This window comes from Hyla sarda, chromosome 1 (genome assembly GCF_029499605.1).
Source record: "Hyla sarda isolate aHylSar1 chromosome 1, aHylSar1.hap1, whole genome shotgun sequence".
Classification (NCBI taxonomy): Eukaryota; Metazoa; Chordata; class Amphibia; order Anura; family Hylidae; genus Hyla; species Hyla sarda.
Genome location: NC_079189.1, coordinates 261,336,112 through 261,352,879, shown reverse-complemented (window position 1 = coordinate 261,352,879; position 16,768 = coordinate 261,336,112). Strand labels below are relative to the sequence as shown.

The 16,768-nt window shown below is 50.2% G+C and overlaps 7 pseudogenes; all 7 read left to right on the top strand.

Annotated features, from left to right (window-relative positions):
* Positions 1 to 2,307: 2,307 nt before the first annotated feature.
* On the top strand, positions 2,308 to 2,427 carry LOC130322073 (5S ribosomal RNA; annotated as a pseudogene).
* A 2,269-nt stretch (positions 2,428 to 4,696) lies between these two features.
* LOC130352239 (5S ribosomal RNA) lies at positions 4,697 to 4,816 on the top strand (annotated as a pseudogene).
* A 5,227-nt stretch (positions 4,817 to 10,043) lies between these two features.
* LOC130352600 (5S ribosomal RNA) lies at positions 10,044 to 10,163 on the top strand (annotated as a pseudogene).
* A 1,074-nt stretch (positions 10,164 to 11,237) lies between these two features.
* Positions 11,238 to 11,357, top strand: LOC130352589 (5S ribosomal RNA; annotated as a pseudogene).
* Positions 11,358 to 11,641: 284 nt separating this feature from the next.
* On the top strand, positions 11,642 to 11,761 carry LOC130347108 (5S ribosomal RNA; annotated as a pseudogene).
* A 2,859-nt stretch (positions 11,762 to 14,620) lies between these two features.
* Positions 14,621 to 14,740, top strand: LOC130352012 (5S ribosomal RNA; annotated as a pseudogene).
* Positions 14,741 to 15,012: 272 nt separating this feature from the next.
* LOC130316487 (5S ribosomal RNA) lies at positions 15,013 to 15,132 on the top strand (annotated as a pseudogene).
* The last annotated feature ends 1,636 nt before the right edge of the window (positions 15,133 to 16,768 follow it).

Here is a 16,768-nt window from a genome sequence, read left to right as displayed (position 1 = left end):
TTTTGCTCTATTGCTGCCTTCCGCTCCGATTCCGAAAATAATTTATTGATGCTTAAATCCACAGTATACAAGGTGTGAAGCTGTCGACGGCCATCCTAAGCTTAACGCGCCTGCTCTTGTCAGATCGCAGACTGGTACAGATCTTAGGGCCCGGTAAGTACCGGCATGGGACACTGGCTGGGAATCCCGGCTGCCGTTGACATTTTGCTCTGTTGCCGCCTTCCGTTTCCGTTTCCGATTCCGAAAAGGATTTATTGATGCTTAAATGCACAGTATAAAGGGCGAGAAGCTGTCAACGGCCATCCTAAGCTGAACGTGCCTGCTCTCGTCAGATTGCAGACTGCTACCCAGCTTAGGGCCCAGTAAGTACCAGCATGGGAGACTGGCTGGGAATCCCGGGTGCCGTTGACATTTTGCTCTATTGCTGCCTTCTGCTCGGATTCCAAAAATAATTTATTGATGCTTAAATCCACAGTATACAAGGTGTGAAGCTGTCGATGGCCGTCCTAAGCTGAACGCGCCTGCTTCTCGTCAGATCGCAGACTCTTACCCAGCTTAGGGCCCGGTAAGTACTGGCATGGGAGACTGGCTGAAAATCCCGGCTGTCGTTGACATTTTGCTCTGTTGCCGCCTTCCGTTCCGATTCCGAAAAAATTTTATTGATGCTTAAATGCACAGTATAAAGGGCGAGAAGCTGTCAACGGCCGTCTTAAGCTGAACGCACCTGCTCTCGTCAGATCGTAGACTGCTACCCAGCTTAGGGCCCGGTAAATACCAGCATGGGAGACTGGCTGGGAATCCCAGGTGTCGTTGACATATTGCTCTGTTGCCGCCTTACGCTCCGATTCCGAAAAGGATTTATTGATGCTTAAATCCACAGTATACAGGGTGTGAAGATGTCTACGGCCATCCTAAGCTGAATGCGCCTGTTCTCGTCAGATCGCAGGCTGCTACCCAGCTTCGGGCCTGGTAAGTACCAGCATGGGAGACTGACTGGGAATCCCGGGTGCAGTTGACATTTTAATCTGTTGCCACCTTCCGCTCCGATTCGGAAAAGGATTTATTGATGCTTAAATCCACAATATACAGGGTGTGAAGCTGTCAACGGCCATCCTAAGCTGAACGTGTCTGCTCTCCTCAGATCGCAGACTGCTGCCCAGCAGATACCGGCGTGGGAGACTGGCTGGCAATCCAAGGTGCCATTGACATTTTGCTCTGTTGCCGCCTTCCTCTCCGATTAATAAAAATATTTATTGATGCTTAAATCCACAATATACAACGCATGAAGATGTCAACGGCCATCCTAAGCTGAACGTGCCTGCTCTCGTCAGATCGCAGACTGCTACCCAGCTTAGGGCCCAGTAAGTACCGGCATGGGAGACTGGCTGGGAATCCCGGGTGTAGTTGACATTTTGCTCTGTTGCCGCCTTCTGTTCCGATTCCGAAAAGGATTTATTGATGCTTAAATGCACAGTATAAAAATCTTGAAGCTGTCAATGGCCATCCTAAGCTGAACGCGCCTGCTCTTGTCAGATCGCAGACTGGTACCCAGCTTAGGGCCCAGTAAGTACCGGCATGGGAGACTGGCTGGGAATCCCGGGTGCCGTTGACATTTTGCTCTATTGCTGCCTTCCGCTCCGATTCCGAAAAGAATTTATTGATGCTTAAATCCACAGTATACAAGGTGTGAAGCTGTCGACGGCCATCCTAAGCTTAACGCGCCTGCTCTTGTCAGATGGCAGACTGGTACAGATCTTAGGGCCCGGTAAGTACCGGCATGGGACACTGGCTGGGAATCCCGGCTGCCGTTGACATTTTGCTCTGTTGCCGCCTTCCGTTTCCGTTTCCGATTCCGAAAAGGATTTATTGATGCTTAAATGCACAGTATAAAGGGCGAGAAGCTGTTAACGGCCATCCTAAGCTGAACGTGCCTGCTCTCGTCAGATCGCAGACTGCTACCCAGCTTAGGGCCCAGTAAGTACCAGCATGGGAGACTGGCTGGGAATCCCGGGTGCCGTTGACATTTTGCTCTATTGCTGCCTTCTGCTCCGATTCCAAAAATAATTTATTGATGCTTAAATGCACAGTATACAAGGTGTGAAGCTGTCGATGGCCATCCTAAGCTGAACGCGCCTGCTCTCGTCAGATCGCAGACTGCTACCCAGCTTAGGGCCCGGTAAGTACTGGCATGGGAGACTGGCAGAAAATCCCGGCTGCCGTTGACATTTTGCTCTGTTGCCGCCTTCCGTTCCGATTCCGAATTTTTTTTATTGATGCTTAAATGCACAGTATAAAGGGCGAGAAGCTGTCAACGGCCATCCTAAGCTGAACGCGCCTGCTCTCGTCAGATCGCAGACTGCTACCCAGCTTAGGGCCCGATAAGTACCAGCATGGGAGACTGGCTGGGAATCCCAGGTGTCGTTGACATTTTGCTCTGTTGCCGCCTTACGCTCCGATTCCGAAAAGGATTTATTGATGCTTAAATCCACAGTATAAAGGGTGTGAAGATGTCTACGGCCATCCTAAGCTGAATGCGCCTGTTCTCGTCAGATCGCAGACTGCTACCCAGCTTCGGGCCTGGTAAGTACCAGCATGGGAGACTGGCTGGGAATCCCGAGTGCAGTTGACATTTTGCTCCGATTCCGAAAATTATTTATTGATGCTTAAATCCACAGTTTACAAACTGTGAAGCTGTCAACGGCCATCCTAAGCTGAACGTGCCTGCTCTCGTCAGATCGCAGACTGCTACCCAGCTTAGGGCCTGGTAAGTACCAGCATGGGAGACTGGCTGGGAATCCCGGGTGCAGTTGACATTTTAATCTGTTGCCGCCTTCCGCTCCGATTTGGAAAAGGATTTATTGATGCTTAAATTCACAATATACAGGGTGTGAAGCTGTCAACGGCCATCCTAAGCCTGAACGTGCCTGCTCTCCTCAGATCGCAGACTGCTGCCCGGCAGATACCGGCATGGGAGACTGGCTGGCAATCCAAGGTGCCATTGACATTTTGCTCTGTTGCCGCCATCCTCTCCGATTAATAAAAATATTTATTGATGCTTAAATCCACAATATACAAGGCGTGAAGATGTAAACGGCCATCCTAAGCTGAACGCGCCTGCTCTCGTCAGATCACAGACTGCTACCCAGCTTAGGGCCCAGTAAGTACCAACATGGGAGACTGGCTGGGAATCCCGGGTGCAGTTGACATTTTGCTCTGTTGCCGCCTTCTGTTCCGATTCCGAAAAGGATTTATTGATGCTTAAATGCACAGTATAAAAAGCATAAAGCTGTCAATGGCCATCCTAAGCTGAACGCGCCTGCTCTCGGCAGACAGCAGACTGCTACCCAGCTTAGGGCCCGGTAAGTACTGGCATGGGAGACTGGCTGGAAATCCCGGGTGCAGTTGACATTTTAATCTGTTGCCGCCTTCCGTTCCGATTCCGAAAAGGATTTATTGATGCTTAAATGCACAGTATACAAAGTGTGAAGCTGTCAACGGCCATCCTAAGCTGAACGCGCCTGCTCTCGTCAGATCGCAGACTGCTACCCAGCTTAGGGCCTGGTAAGTATCAGCATGGGAGACTGGCTGGGAATCCCGGGTGCAGTTGACATTTTAATCTGTTGCCGCCTTCCGCTCCGATTCGGAAAAGGATTTATTGATGCTTAAATGCACAGTATAAAGGGCATGAAGCTGTCAACGGCCATCCTAAGCTGAACGCGCCTGCTCTCGTCAGATTGCAGACTGCTACCCAGCTTAGGGCCCGGTAAGTACCAGCATGGGAGACTGGCTGGGAATCTCAGGTGTTGTTGACATTTTGCTCTGTAGCTCTGTAGACATTTTGCTCCGATTCCGAAAAGGATTTATTGATGCTTAAATCCACAGTATACAGGGTGTGAAGCCGTCTACGGCTATCCTAAGCTGAATGTGCCTGTTCTTGTCAGATCGCAGACTGCTGCCCGGCAAGTACGGGCATGGGAGACTGGCTGGCAATCCAAGGTGCTATTGACATTTTGCTCTGTTGCCGCCTTCCTCTCCGATTAAAAAAAATATTTATTGATGCTTAAATCCACAGTATACAAGTCGTGAAGATGTCAACAGCCATCCTAAGCTGAACGCACCTGCTCTCGTCAGACCGCAGACTGCTACGCAGCTTAGGGCCCAGTAAGTACCGGTATTGGAGACTGGCTGGGAATCCCGGGTGCAGTTGACATTTTGCTCTGTTGCCGCCTTCTGTTCCGATTCCGAAAAGGATTTATTGATGCTTAAATGCACAGTATAAAAAGCATAAAGCTGTCAATGGCCATCCTAAGCTGAACGCGCCTGCTCTCGTCAGATCGCAAACTGCTACCCAGCTTAGGGCCCGGTAAGTACTGGCATGGGAGACTGGCTGGGAATCCCGGTTGCCGTTGACATTTTGCTCTATTGCTGCCTTGCGCTCCGATTCCGAAAATAATTTATTGATGCTTAAATCCACAGTATACAAGGTGTGAAGCTGTCGACGGCCATCCTGAGCTTAACGCGCCTGCTCTCGTCAGATCGCAGACTGGTACAGATCTTAGGGCCCGGTAAGTACTGGCATGAGAGACTGGCTGGGAATCCCGGCTGCCGTTGACATTTTGCTCTGTTACCGCCTTCCGTTCCGATTCCGAAAAGGATTTATTGATGCTTAAATGCACAGTATAAAGGGCAAGAAGCTGTCAACGGCCATCCTAAGCTGAACGCGCCTGCTCTCGTCAGATCGCAGACTGCTACCCAGCTTAGGGCCTGGTAAGTACCAGCATGGGAGACTGGCTGGGAATCCCAGGTGTCGTTGACATTTTGCTCTGTTGCCGCCTTACGCTCCGATTCCGAAAAGGATTTATTGATGCTTAAATCCACAGTATACAGGGTGTGAAGATGTCTACGGCCATCCTAAGCTGAATGCGCCTGTTCTCGTCAGATTGCAGACTGCTACCCAGCTTCGGGCCTGGTAAGTACCAGCATGGGAGACTGGCTGGGAATCCCGAGTGCAGTTGACATTTTGCTCCGATTCCGAAAATTATTTATTGATGCTTAAATCCACAGTTTACAAAGTGTGAAGCTGTCAACGGCCATCCTAAGCTGAACGCGCCTGCTCTCGTCAGATCGCAGACTGCTACCCAGCTTAGGGCCTGGTAAGTACCAGCATGGTAGACTGGCTGGGAATCCCGGGTGCAGTTGACATTTTAATCTGTTGCCGCCTTCCGGTCCGATTCGGAAAAGGATTTATTGATGCTTAAATCCACAATGTACAGGGTGTGAAGCTGTCAACGGCCATCCTAAGCCTGAACGTGCCTGCTCTCCTCAGATCGCAGACTGCTGCCCGGCAGATACCGGCATGGGATACTGGCTGGCAATCCAAGGTGCCATTGCCATTTTGCTCTGTTGCCGCCTTACTCTCCGATTAATAAAAATATTTATTGATGCTTAAATCCACAATATACAAGGCATGAAGATGTCAACGGCCATCCTAAGCTGAACGCGCCTGCTCTCGTCAGATCGCAGACTGCTACCCAGCTTAGGGCCCAGTAAGTACCGGCATGGGAGACTGGCTGGGAATCCCGGGTGCAGTTGACATTTTGCTCTGTTGCCGCCTTCCGTTCCGATTCCGAAAAGGATTTATTGATGCTTAAATGCACAGTATAAAAAGCATAAAGCTGTCAATGGCCATCCTAAGCTGAACGTGCCTGCTCTCGTCAGATCGCAGACTGCTACCCAGCTTAGGGCCTGGTAAGTACCAGCATGGGAGACTGGCTGGGAATCCCGGGTGCAGTTGACATTTTAATCTATTGCCGCCTTCCGCTCCGATTCGGAAAAGGATTTATTGATGCTTAAATGCACAGTATAAAGGGCGTGAAGCTGTCAACGTCCATCCTAAGCTGAACGCGCCTGCTCTCGTCAGATTGCAGACTGCTACCCAGCTTAGGGCCCGGTAAGTACCAGCATGGGAGACTGGCTGGGAATCTCAGGTGTTGTTGACATTTTGCTCTGTAGCTCTGTAGACATTTTGCTCCGATTCCGAAAAGGATTTATTGATGCTTAAATCCACAGTATACAGGGTGTGAAGCCGTCTACGGCTATCCTAAGCTGAATGTGCCTGTTCTTGTCAGATCGCAGACTGCTGCCCGGCAAGTACTGGCATGGAAGACTGGCTGGCAATCCAAGGTGCTATTGACATTTTGCTCTGTTGCCGCCTTCTTCTCCGATTAAAAAAAATATTTATTGATGCTTAAATCCACAGTATACAAGGCGTGAAGATGTCAACGGCCATCCTAAGCTGAACGCGCCTGCTCTCGTCAGATCGCAGACTGCTGCGCAGCTTAGGGCCCAGTAAGTACCGGCATGGGAGACTAGCTGGGAATCCCGGGTGCAGTTGACATTTTGCTCTGTTGCCGCCTTCCGTTCCGATTCCGAAAAGGATTTATTGATGCTTAAATGCACAGTATAAAAAGCATGAAGCTGTCAATGGCCATCCTAAGCTGAACGCGCCTGCTCTTGTCAGATCGCAGACTGCTACCCAGCTTAAGGCCCGGTAAGTATTGGCATGGGAGACTGGCTGGGAATCCCGGGTGCCGTTGACATTTTGCTCTATTGCTGCCTTCAACTCCGATTCTGAAAATAATTTATTGATGCTTAAATCCACAGTATACAAGGTGTGAAGCTGTCGACGGCCATCCTAAGCGTAACGCGCCTGCTCTCGTCAGATCGCAGACTGGTACAGATCTTAGGGCCCGGTAAGTACCGGCATGGGACACTGGCTGGGAATCCCGGCTGCCGTTGACATTTTGCTCTGTTGCCGCCTTCCGTTCCAATTCCGAAAAGGATTTATTGATGCTTAAATGCACAGTATAAAGGACAAGAAGATGTCTACGGCCATCCTAAGCTGAATGTGTCTGTTCTCGTCAGATCGCAGACTGCTACCCAGCTTCGGGCCTGGTAAGTACCAGCATGGGAGACTGGCTGGGAATCCTGGGTGCAGTTGACATTTTGCTCTGTTTCTGCTCCGATTCCGAAAATTATTTATTGATGCTTAAATCCACAGTATACAAAGTGTGAAGCTGTCAACAGCCATCCAAAGCTGAACGTGCCTGCTCTCGTCAGATCGCAGACTGCTACCCAGCTTAGGGCCTGGTAAGTACCAGCATGGTAGACTGGCTGGAATCCCGGGTGCAGCTGACATTTTAATCTGTTGCCGCCTTCCGCTCCGATTCGGAAAAGGATTTATTGATGCTTAAATCCACAATATACAGGGTGTGAAGCTGTCAACGGCCATCCTAAGCTGAACGTGTCTGCTCTCCTCAGATCGCAGACTGCTGCCCGGCAGATACCGGCGTGGGAGACTGGCTGGCAATCCAAGGTGCCATTGACATTTTGCTCTGTTGCCGCCTTCCTCTCCGATTAATAAAAATATTTATTGATGCTTAAATCCACAATATACAACGCATGAAGATGTCAACGGCCATCCTAAGCTGAACGCGCCTGCTCTCGTCAGATCGCAGACTGCTACCCAGCTTAGGGCCCAGTAAGTACCGGCATGGGAGACTGGCTGGGAATCCCAGGTGTAGTTGACATTTTGCTCTGTTGCCGCCTTCCGTTCCGATTCCGAAAAGGATTTATTGATGCTTAAATGCACAGTATAAAAATCATGAAGCTGTCAATGGCCATTCTAAGCTGAACGCGCCTGCTCTTGTCAGATGGCAGACTGGTACAGATCTTAGGGCCCGGTAAGTACCGGCATGGGACACTGGCTGGGAATCCCGGCTGCCGTTGACATTTTGCTCTGTTGCCGCCTTCCGTTTCCGTTTCCAATTCCGAAAAGGATTTATTGATGCTTAAATGCACAATATACAGGGTGTGAAGCTGTCAACGGCCATCCTAAGCCTGAACGTGCCTGCTCTCCTCAGATCGCAGACTGCTGCCCGGCAGTTACCGGCATGGGAGACTGGCTGGCAATCCAAGGTGCCATTGACATTTTGCTCTGTTGCCGCCTTCCTCTCCGATTAAAAAAAATATTTATTGATGCTTAAATCCACAATATACAAGGCGTGAAGATGTCAACGGCCATCCTAAGCTGAACGCGCTTGCTCTCGTCAGATCGCAGACTGCTACCCAGCTTAGGGCCCAGTAAGTACCGGCATGGGAGACTGGCTGGGAATCCCGGGTGCAGTTGACATTTTGCTCTGTTGCCGCCTTCCGTTCCGATTCCGAAAAGGATTTATTGATGCTTAAATGCGCAGTATAAAAAGCATGAAGCTGTCAATGGCCAACCTAAGCTGAACGCGCCTGCTCTTGTCAGTTCGCAGACTGCTACCCAGCTTAGGACCCGGTAAGTACTGGCATGGGAGACTGGCTGGGAATCCCAGGTGCCGTAGACATTTTGCTCTATTGCTGCCTTCCGCTCCGATTCCGAAAAGGATTTATTGATGCTTAAATGCACAGTATACAAAGTGTGAAGCTGTCAACGGCCATCCTAAGCTGAACGCGCCTGCTCTCGTCAGATTGCAGACTGCTACCCAGCTTAGGGCCTGGTAAGTACCAGCATGGGAGACTGGCTGGGAATCTCAGGTGTTGTTGACATTTTGCTCCGATTCGGAAAAGGATTTTTTGATGCTTAAATCCACAATATACAGGGTGTGAAGCCGTCTACGGCTATCCTAAGCTGAATGCGCCTGTTCTTGTCAGATCGCAGACTGCTTCCCGGCAAGTACGGGCATGGGAGACTGGCTGGCAATCCAAGGTGCTATTGACATTTTGATCTGTTGCCGCCTTCCTCTCCGATTAAAATTTTTTTTTATTGATGCTTAAATCTACAGTATACAAGGCGTGAAGATGTCAACCGCCATTCTAAGCTGAACGCGCCTACTCTCGTCAGATCGCAGACTGCTACCCAGCTTAGGGCCCGGTAAGTACTGGCATGGGAGACTGGCTGGGAATCCCGGGTGCCGTTGACATTTTGCTCTATTGCTGCCTTCCGCTCCGATTCCGAAAATAATTTATTGATGCTTAAATCCACAGTATACAAGGTGTGAAGCTGTCGACGGCCATCCTAAGCTTAACGCGCCTGCTCTCGTTAGATCGCAGACTGGTACAGATTTTAGGGCCCGGTAAGTACCGGCATGGGACACTGGCTGGGAATCCCGGCTGCCGTTGACATTTTGCTCTGCTGCCGCCTTCCGTTCCGATTCCGAAAAGGATTTATTGATGCCTAAATGCACAGTATAAAGGGCGAGAAGCTGTCAACGGCCATCCTAAGCTGAACGCGCCTGCTCTCGTCAGATCGAAGACTGCTACCCAGCGTAGGGCCTGGTAAATACCAGCATGGGAGACTGGCTGGGAATCCCAGGTGTCGTTGACATTTTGCTCTGTTGCCGCCTTCCGCTCCGATTCCGAAAAGGATTTATTGATGCTTAAATCCACAGTATAGAGGGTGTGAAGATGTCTACGGCCATCCTAAGCTGAATGCGCCTGTTCTCGTCAGATCGCAGACTGCTACCCAGCTTCAGGCCTGGTAAGTACCAGCATGGGAGACTGGCTGGGAATCCCGGGTGCAGTTGACATTTTGCTCTGTTTCTGCTCCGATTCCGAAAATTATTTATTGATGCTTAAATCCACAGTATACAAAGTGTGAAGCTGTCAACGGCCATCCTAAGCTGAACGCGCCTGCTCTCGTCAGATCGCAGACTGCTACCCAGCTTAGGGCCTGGTAAGTACCAGCATGGGAGAATGGCTGGGAATCCCGTGTGCAGTTGACATTTTAATCTGTTGCCGCCTTCCGCTCCGATTCGGGAAAGGATTTATTGATGCTTAAATCCACAATATACAGTTTGTGAAGCTGTCAACGGCCATCCTAAGCCTGAACGTGCCTGTTCTCCTCAGATCGCAGACTGCTGCCCGGCAGTTACCGGCATGGGAGACTGGCTGGCAATCCGAGGTGCCAGTGACATTTTGCTCTGTTGCCGCCTTCCTCTCCGATTAATAAAAATATTTATTGATGCTTAAATGCACAGTATAAAAATCATGAAACTGTCAATGGCCATCCTAAGCTGAACGCGCCTGCTCTCGTCAGATCGCAGACTGCTACCCAGCTTAGGGCCTGGTAAGTACTGGCATGGGAGACTGGCTGGGAATCCCGGGTGCCGTTGACATTTTGCTCTATTGCTGCCTTCCGCTCCGATTCCGAAAATAATTTATTGATGCTTAAATCCACAGTATACAAGGTGTGAAGCTGTCGACGGCCATCCTAAGCTTAACGCGCCTGCTCTCGTTAGATCGCAGACTGGTACAGATTTTAGGGCCCGGTAAGTACCGGCATGGGACACTGGCTGGGAATCCCGGCTGCCGTTGACATTTTGCTCTGCTGCCGCCTTCCGTTCCGATTCCGAAAAGGATTTATTGATGCCTAAATGCACAGTATAAAGGGCGAGAAGCTGTCAACGGCCATCCTAAGCTGAACGCGCCTGCTCTCATCAGATCGAAGACTGCTACCCAGCGTAGGGCCTGGTAAATACCAGCATGGGAGACTGGCTGGGAATCCCAGGTGTCGTTGACATTTTGCTCTGTTGCCGCCTTCCGCTCCGATTCCGAAAAGGATTTATTGATGCTTAAATCCACAGTATAGAGGGTGTGAAGATGTCTACGGCCATCCTAAGCTGAATGCGCCTGTTCTCGTCAGATCGCAGACTGCTACCCAGCTTCAGGCCTGGTAAGTACCAGCATGGGAGACTGGCTGGGAATCCCGGGTGCAGTTGACATTTTGCTCTGTTTCTGCTCCGATTCCGAAAATTATTTATTGATGCTTAAATCCACAGTATACAAAGTGTGAAGCTGTCAACGGCCATCCTAAGCTGAACGCGCCTGCTCTCGTCAGATCGCAGACTGCTACCCAGCTTAGGGCCTGGTAAGTACCAGCATGGGAGAATGGCTGGGAATCCCGTGTGCAGTTGACATTTTAATCTGTTGCCGCCTTCCGCTCCGATTCGGGAAAGGATTTATTGATGCTTAAATCCACAATATACAGTTTGTGAAGCTGTCAACGGCCATCCTAAGCCTGAACGTGCCTGCTCTCCTCAGATCGCAGACTGCTGCCCGGCAGTTACCGGCATGGGAGACTGGCTGGCAATCCGAGGTGCCAGTGACATTTTGCTCTGTTGCCGCCTTCCTCTCCGATTAATAAAAATATTTATTGATGCTTAAATGCACAGTATAAAAATCATGAAACTGTCAATGGCCATCCTAAGCTGAACGCGCCTGCTCTCGTCAGATCGCAGACTGCTACCCAGCTTAGGGCCTGGTAAGTACTGGCATGGGAGACTGGCTGGGAATCCCGGGTGCCGTTGACATTTTGCTCTATTGCTGCCTTCCGCTCCGATTCCGAAAATAATTTATTGATGCTTAAATCCACAGTATACAAGGTGTGAAGCTGTCGACGGCCATCCTAAGCGTAACGCGCCTGCTCTCATCAGATCGCAGACTGCTAACCAGCTTAGGGCCTGGTAAGTACCAGCATGGGAGACTGGCTGGGAATCCCGGGTGCAGTTGACATTTTAATCTGTTGCCGCCTTCCGCTCCGATTCGGAAAAGGATTTATTGATGCTTAAATGCACAGTATAAAGGGCGTGAAGCTGTCAACGGCCATCCTAAGCTGAACGCGCCTGCTCTCGTCAGATCGCAGACTGATACCCAGCTTAGGGCCCGGTAAGTACCAGCATGGGAGACTGGCTGGGAATCCCAGGTGTTGTTGACATTTTGCTCTTTAGCCGCCTTCCGCTCCGATTCCGAAAAGGATTTATTGATGCTTAAATCCACAGTATACAGGGTGTGAAGCCGTCTACGGCTATCCTAAGCTGAATGTGCCTGTTCTTGTCAGATCGCAGACTGCTGCCCGGCAAGTATGGGCATGGGAGACTGGCTGGCAATCCAAGGTGCTATTGACATTTTGCTCTGTTGCCGCCTTCCTCTCCGATTCCGAAAAGGATTTATTGATGCTTAAATTTACAGTATAAAAATCATGAAGCTGTCAATGGCCATCCTAAGCTGAACGCGCCTGCTCTCGTCAGATCGCAGACTGCTACCCAGCTTAGGGCCCGCTAAGTACTGGCATGGGTGACTGGCTGGGAATCCCGGATGCCGATGACATTTTGCTCTATTGCTGCCTTCCGCTCCGATTCTGAAAATAATTTATTGATGCTTAAATCCACAATAGACAGGGTGTGAAGCTGTCAACGGCCATCCTAAGCCTGACCGTGCCTGCTTTCCTCAGATCGCAGACTGCTGCCCGGCAGATACCGGCATGGGAGACTGGCTGGCAATCCAAGGTGCCATTGACATTTTGCTCTGTTGCCGCCTTCTTCTCCGATTAATAAAAATATTTATTGATGCTTAAATCCACAGTATACAGGGTGTGAAGATGTCTACGGCCATCCTAAGCTGAATGCGCCTGTTCTCGTCAGATCGCAGACTGCTACCCAGCTTCGGGCCTTTTAAGTACCAGCATGGGAGACTGGCTGGGAATCCCTGGTGCAGTTGACATTTTGCTCTGTTTCTGCTCCGATGCCGAAAATTATTTATTGATGCTTAAATCCACAGTATACAAAGTGTGAAGCTGTCAACGGCCATCCTAAGCTGAACGCGCCTGCTCTCGTCAGATCGCAAACTGCTACCCAGCTTAGGGCCCGGTAAGTACCAGCATGGGAGACTGGCTGGAAATCCCAGGTTTTGTTGACATTTTGCTCTGTAGCCGCCTTCCGCTTTGTTTCCGAAAAGGATTTATTGATGCTTAAATCCACAGTATACAGGGTGTGAAGCCGTCTACGGCTATCCTAAGCTGAATGTGCCTGTTCTTCTCAGATTGCAAACTGCTACCCAGCTTAGGGCCCGGTAAGTACCAGCATGGGAGGCTGGCTGAGAATCTCAGGTGTTGCTGACATGTAGCTCTGTAGACACTTTGCTCCGATTCCGAAAAGGGTTTATTGATGCTTAAATCCACAGTATACAGGGTGTGAAGCTGTCTACGGCTATCCTAAGCTGAATGCGCCTGTTCTTGTCAGATCGCAGACTGCTGCCCGGCAAGTACGGGCATGGGAGACTGGCTGGCAATTAAAGGTGCTATTGACATTTTGCTCTGTTGCCGCCTTCCTCTCCGATTAAAAAAAATATTTATTGATGCTTAAATCCACAGTATACAAGGCGTGAAGATGTCAACGGCCATCCTAAGCTGAACGCGCCTGCTCTCGTCAGATCGCAGACTGCTACGCAGCTTAGGGCCCAGTAAGTACCGGCATGGGAGACTGGCTGGGAATCCCGGGTGCAGTTGATATTTTGCTCTGTTGCCGCCTTCCGTTCCGATTCCGAAAAGGATTTATTGATGCTTAAATGCACAGTATAAAAAGCATGAAGCTGTCAATGGCCATCCTAAGCTGAATGCGCCTGCTCTCGTCAGATCGCAGACTGCTACCCAGCTTAGGGCACGGTAAGTATTGGCATGGGAGACTGGCTGGGAATCCCGGGTGCCGTTAACATTTTGCTCTATTGCTGCCTTCCGCTCCGATTCCGAAAATAATTTATTGATGCTTAAATCCACAGTATATAAGGTGTGAAGCTGTCGACGGCTATCCTAAGCTTAACGCGCCTGCTCTCGTCAGATCGCAGACTGGTACAGATCTTAGGGCCCGGTAAGTACCGGCATGGGACACTGGCTGGGAATTCCGGCTGCCGTTGACATTTTGCTCTGTTGCCGCCTTCCGTTCCGATTCCGAAAAGGATTTATTGATGCTTAAATGCACAGTATAAAGGACAAGAAGATGTCAACGGCCAACCTAAGCTGAACGCGCCTGCTCTCGTCAGATCGCAGACTGCTTCCCAGCTTAGGGCCCGGTAAGTACCAGCATGGGAGACTGACTGAGAATCCCAGGTGTCGTTGACATTTTGCTCTGTTGCCGCCTTCCGCTCCGATTCCGTAAAGGATTTATTGATGCTTAAATCCACAGTATACAGGGTGTGAAGATGTCTACGGCCATCCTAAGCTGAATGTGTCTGTTCTCGTCAGATCGCAGATTGCTACCCAGCTTCGGGCCTGGTAAGTACCAGCATGGGAGACTGGCTGGGAATCCCAGGTGCAGTTGACATTTTGCTCTGTTTCTGCTCCGATTCCGAAAATTATTTATTGATGCTTAAATCCACAGTATACAAAGTGTGAAGCTGTCAACGGCCATCCTAAGCTGAACGCGCCTGCTCTCGTCAGATCGCAGACTGCTACCCAGCTTAGGGCCCAGTAAGTACCGGCATGGGAGACTGGCTGGGAATCCCGGGTGCAGTTGACATTTTGCTCTGTTGCCGCCTTCCGTTCCGATTCCGAAAAGGATTTATTGATGCTTAAATGCACAGTATAAAAAGCATGAAGCTGTCAATGGCCATCCTAAGCTGAACGCGCCTGCTCTCGTCAGATCGCAGACTGCTACCCAGCTTAGGGCCCGGTAAGTACTGGCATGGGAGACTGGCTAAGAATCCCGGTTGCCGTTGACATTTTGCTCTATTGCTGCCTTCCGCTCCGATTCCGAAAAGAATTTATTGATGCTTAAATCCACAGTATAAAGGGCGTGAAGCTGTCAACGGCCATCCTAAGCTGAACGTGCCTGCTCTCGTCAGATCGCAGACTGCTACCCAGCTTAGGGCCCGGTAAGTACCAGCATGGGAGACTGGCTGGGAAACCCAGGTGTTGTTGACATTTTGCTCTGTAGCCGCCTTCCGCTCCGATTCCGAAAAGGATTTATTGATGCTTAAATCCACAGTATACAGGGTGTGAAGCCGTCTACGGCTATCCTAAGCTGAATGTGCCTGTTCTTGTCAGATCGCAGACTGCTGCCCGGCAAGTATGGGCATGGGAGACTGGCTGGCAATCCAAGGTGCTGTTGACATTTTGCTCTGTTGCCGCCTTCCTCTCCGATTCCGAAAGGGATTTATTGATGCTTAAATGCACAGTATAAAAAGCATGAAGCTGTCAATGGCCATCCTAAGCTGAACGCGCCTGCTCTCGTCAGATCGCAGACTGCTACCCAGCTTAGGGCCCGGTAAGTACTGGCATGGGAGACTGGCTGGGAATCCCGGGTGCCATTGACATTTTGCTCTATTGCTGCCTTCCGCTCCGATTCCGAAAATAATTTATTGATGCTTAAATCCACAGTATACAAGGTGTGAAGCTGTCGACGGCCATCCTAAGCTTAACGCGCCTGCTCTCGTCAGATCGCAGACTGGTACAGATCTTAGGGCCCGGTAAGTACCGGCATGAGACACTGGCTGGGAATCCCGGCTGCCGTTGACATTTTGCTCTGTTGCCGCCTTCCATTCCGATTCCGAAAAGGATTTATTGATGCTTAAATGCACAGTATACAAAGTGTGAAGCTGTCAATGGCCATCCTAAGCTGAACGTGCCTGCTCTCGTCAGATCGCAGACTGCTACCCAGCTTAGGGCCCGGTAAGTACCAGCATGGGAGACTGGCTGAGAATCCTGGGTGCAGTTGACATTTTAATCTGTTGCCACCTTCCGCTCCGATTCGGAAAAGGATTTATTGATGCTTAAATCCACAATATACAGTGTGTGAAGCTGTCAACGGCCATCCTAAGCCTGAACGTGCCTGCTCTCCTCAGATCGCAGACTGCTGCCCGGCAGTTACCGGCATGGGAGACTGGCTGGCAATCCAAGGTGCCATTGACATTTTGCTCTGTTGCCGCCTTCCTCTCCGATTAATAAAAATATTTATTGATGCTTAAATCCACAATAAACAAGGCGTGAAGATGTCAACGGCCATCCTAAGCTGAACACACCTGCTCTCGTCAGATTGCAGACTGCTAACCAGCTTAGTGCCCGGTAAGTTCCAGCATGGGAGACTGGCTGGGAATCCCAGGTGTTGTTGACATTTTGCTCTGTAGCCGCCTTCCGCTCCGATTCCGAAAAGGATTTATTGATGCTTAAATGCACAGTATAAAAAGCATGAAGCTGTCAATGGCCATCCTAAGCTGAACATGCCTGCTCTCGTCAGATCGCAGACTGCTACCCAGCTTAGGGCCCGGTAAGTACTGGCATGGGAGACTGGCTGGGAATCCCGGGTGCCGTTGATATTTTGCTCTATTGCTGCCTTCCGCTCCGATTCCGAAAAGAATTTATTGATGCTTAAATCCACAGTATACAAGGTGTGAAGCTGTCGACGGCCATCCTAAGCTTAACGCGCCTGCTCTCGTCAGATCGCAGACTGGTACAGATCTTAGGGCCCGGTAAGTACCGGCATGGGACACTGGCTGGGAATCCCGGCTGCCGTTGACATTTTGCTCTGTTGCCGTCTTCCGTTCCAATTCCGAAAAGGATTTATTGATGCCTAAATGCACAGTATAAAGGGCGAGAAGCTGTCAACGGCCATCCTAAGCTGAACGCTCCTGTTCTCGTCAGATCGCAGACTGCTACCCAGCTTTGGGCCTGGTAAGTACCAGCAAGGGAGACTGGCTGGGAATCCCGGGTGCAGTTGACATTTTGCTCTGTTTCTGCTCCGATTCCGAAAATTATTTATTGATGCTTAAATCCACATTATACAAAGTGTGAAGCTGTCAACGGCCATCCTAAGCTGAACGCGCCTGCTCTTGTCAGATCGCAGACTGCTACCCAGCTTAGGTCCTGGAAAGTACCAGCATGGGAGACTGGCTGGGAATCCCGGGTGCAGTTGACATTTTAATCTGTTGCCGCCTTCCGCTCCGATTCGGAAAA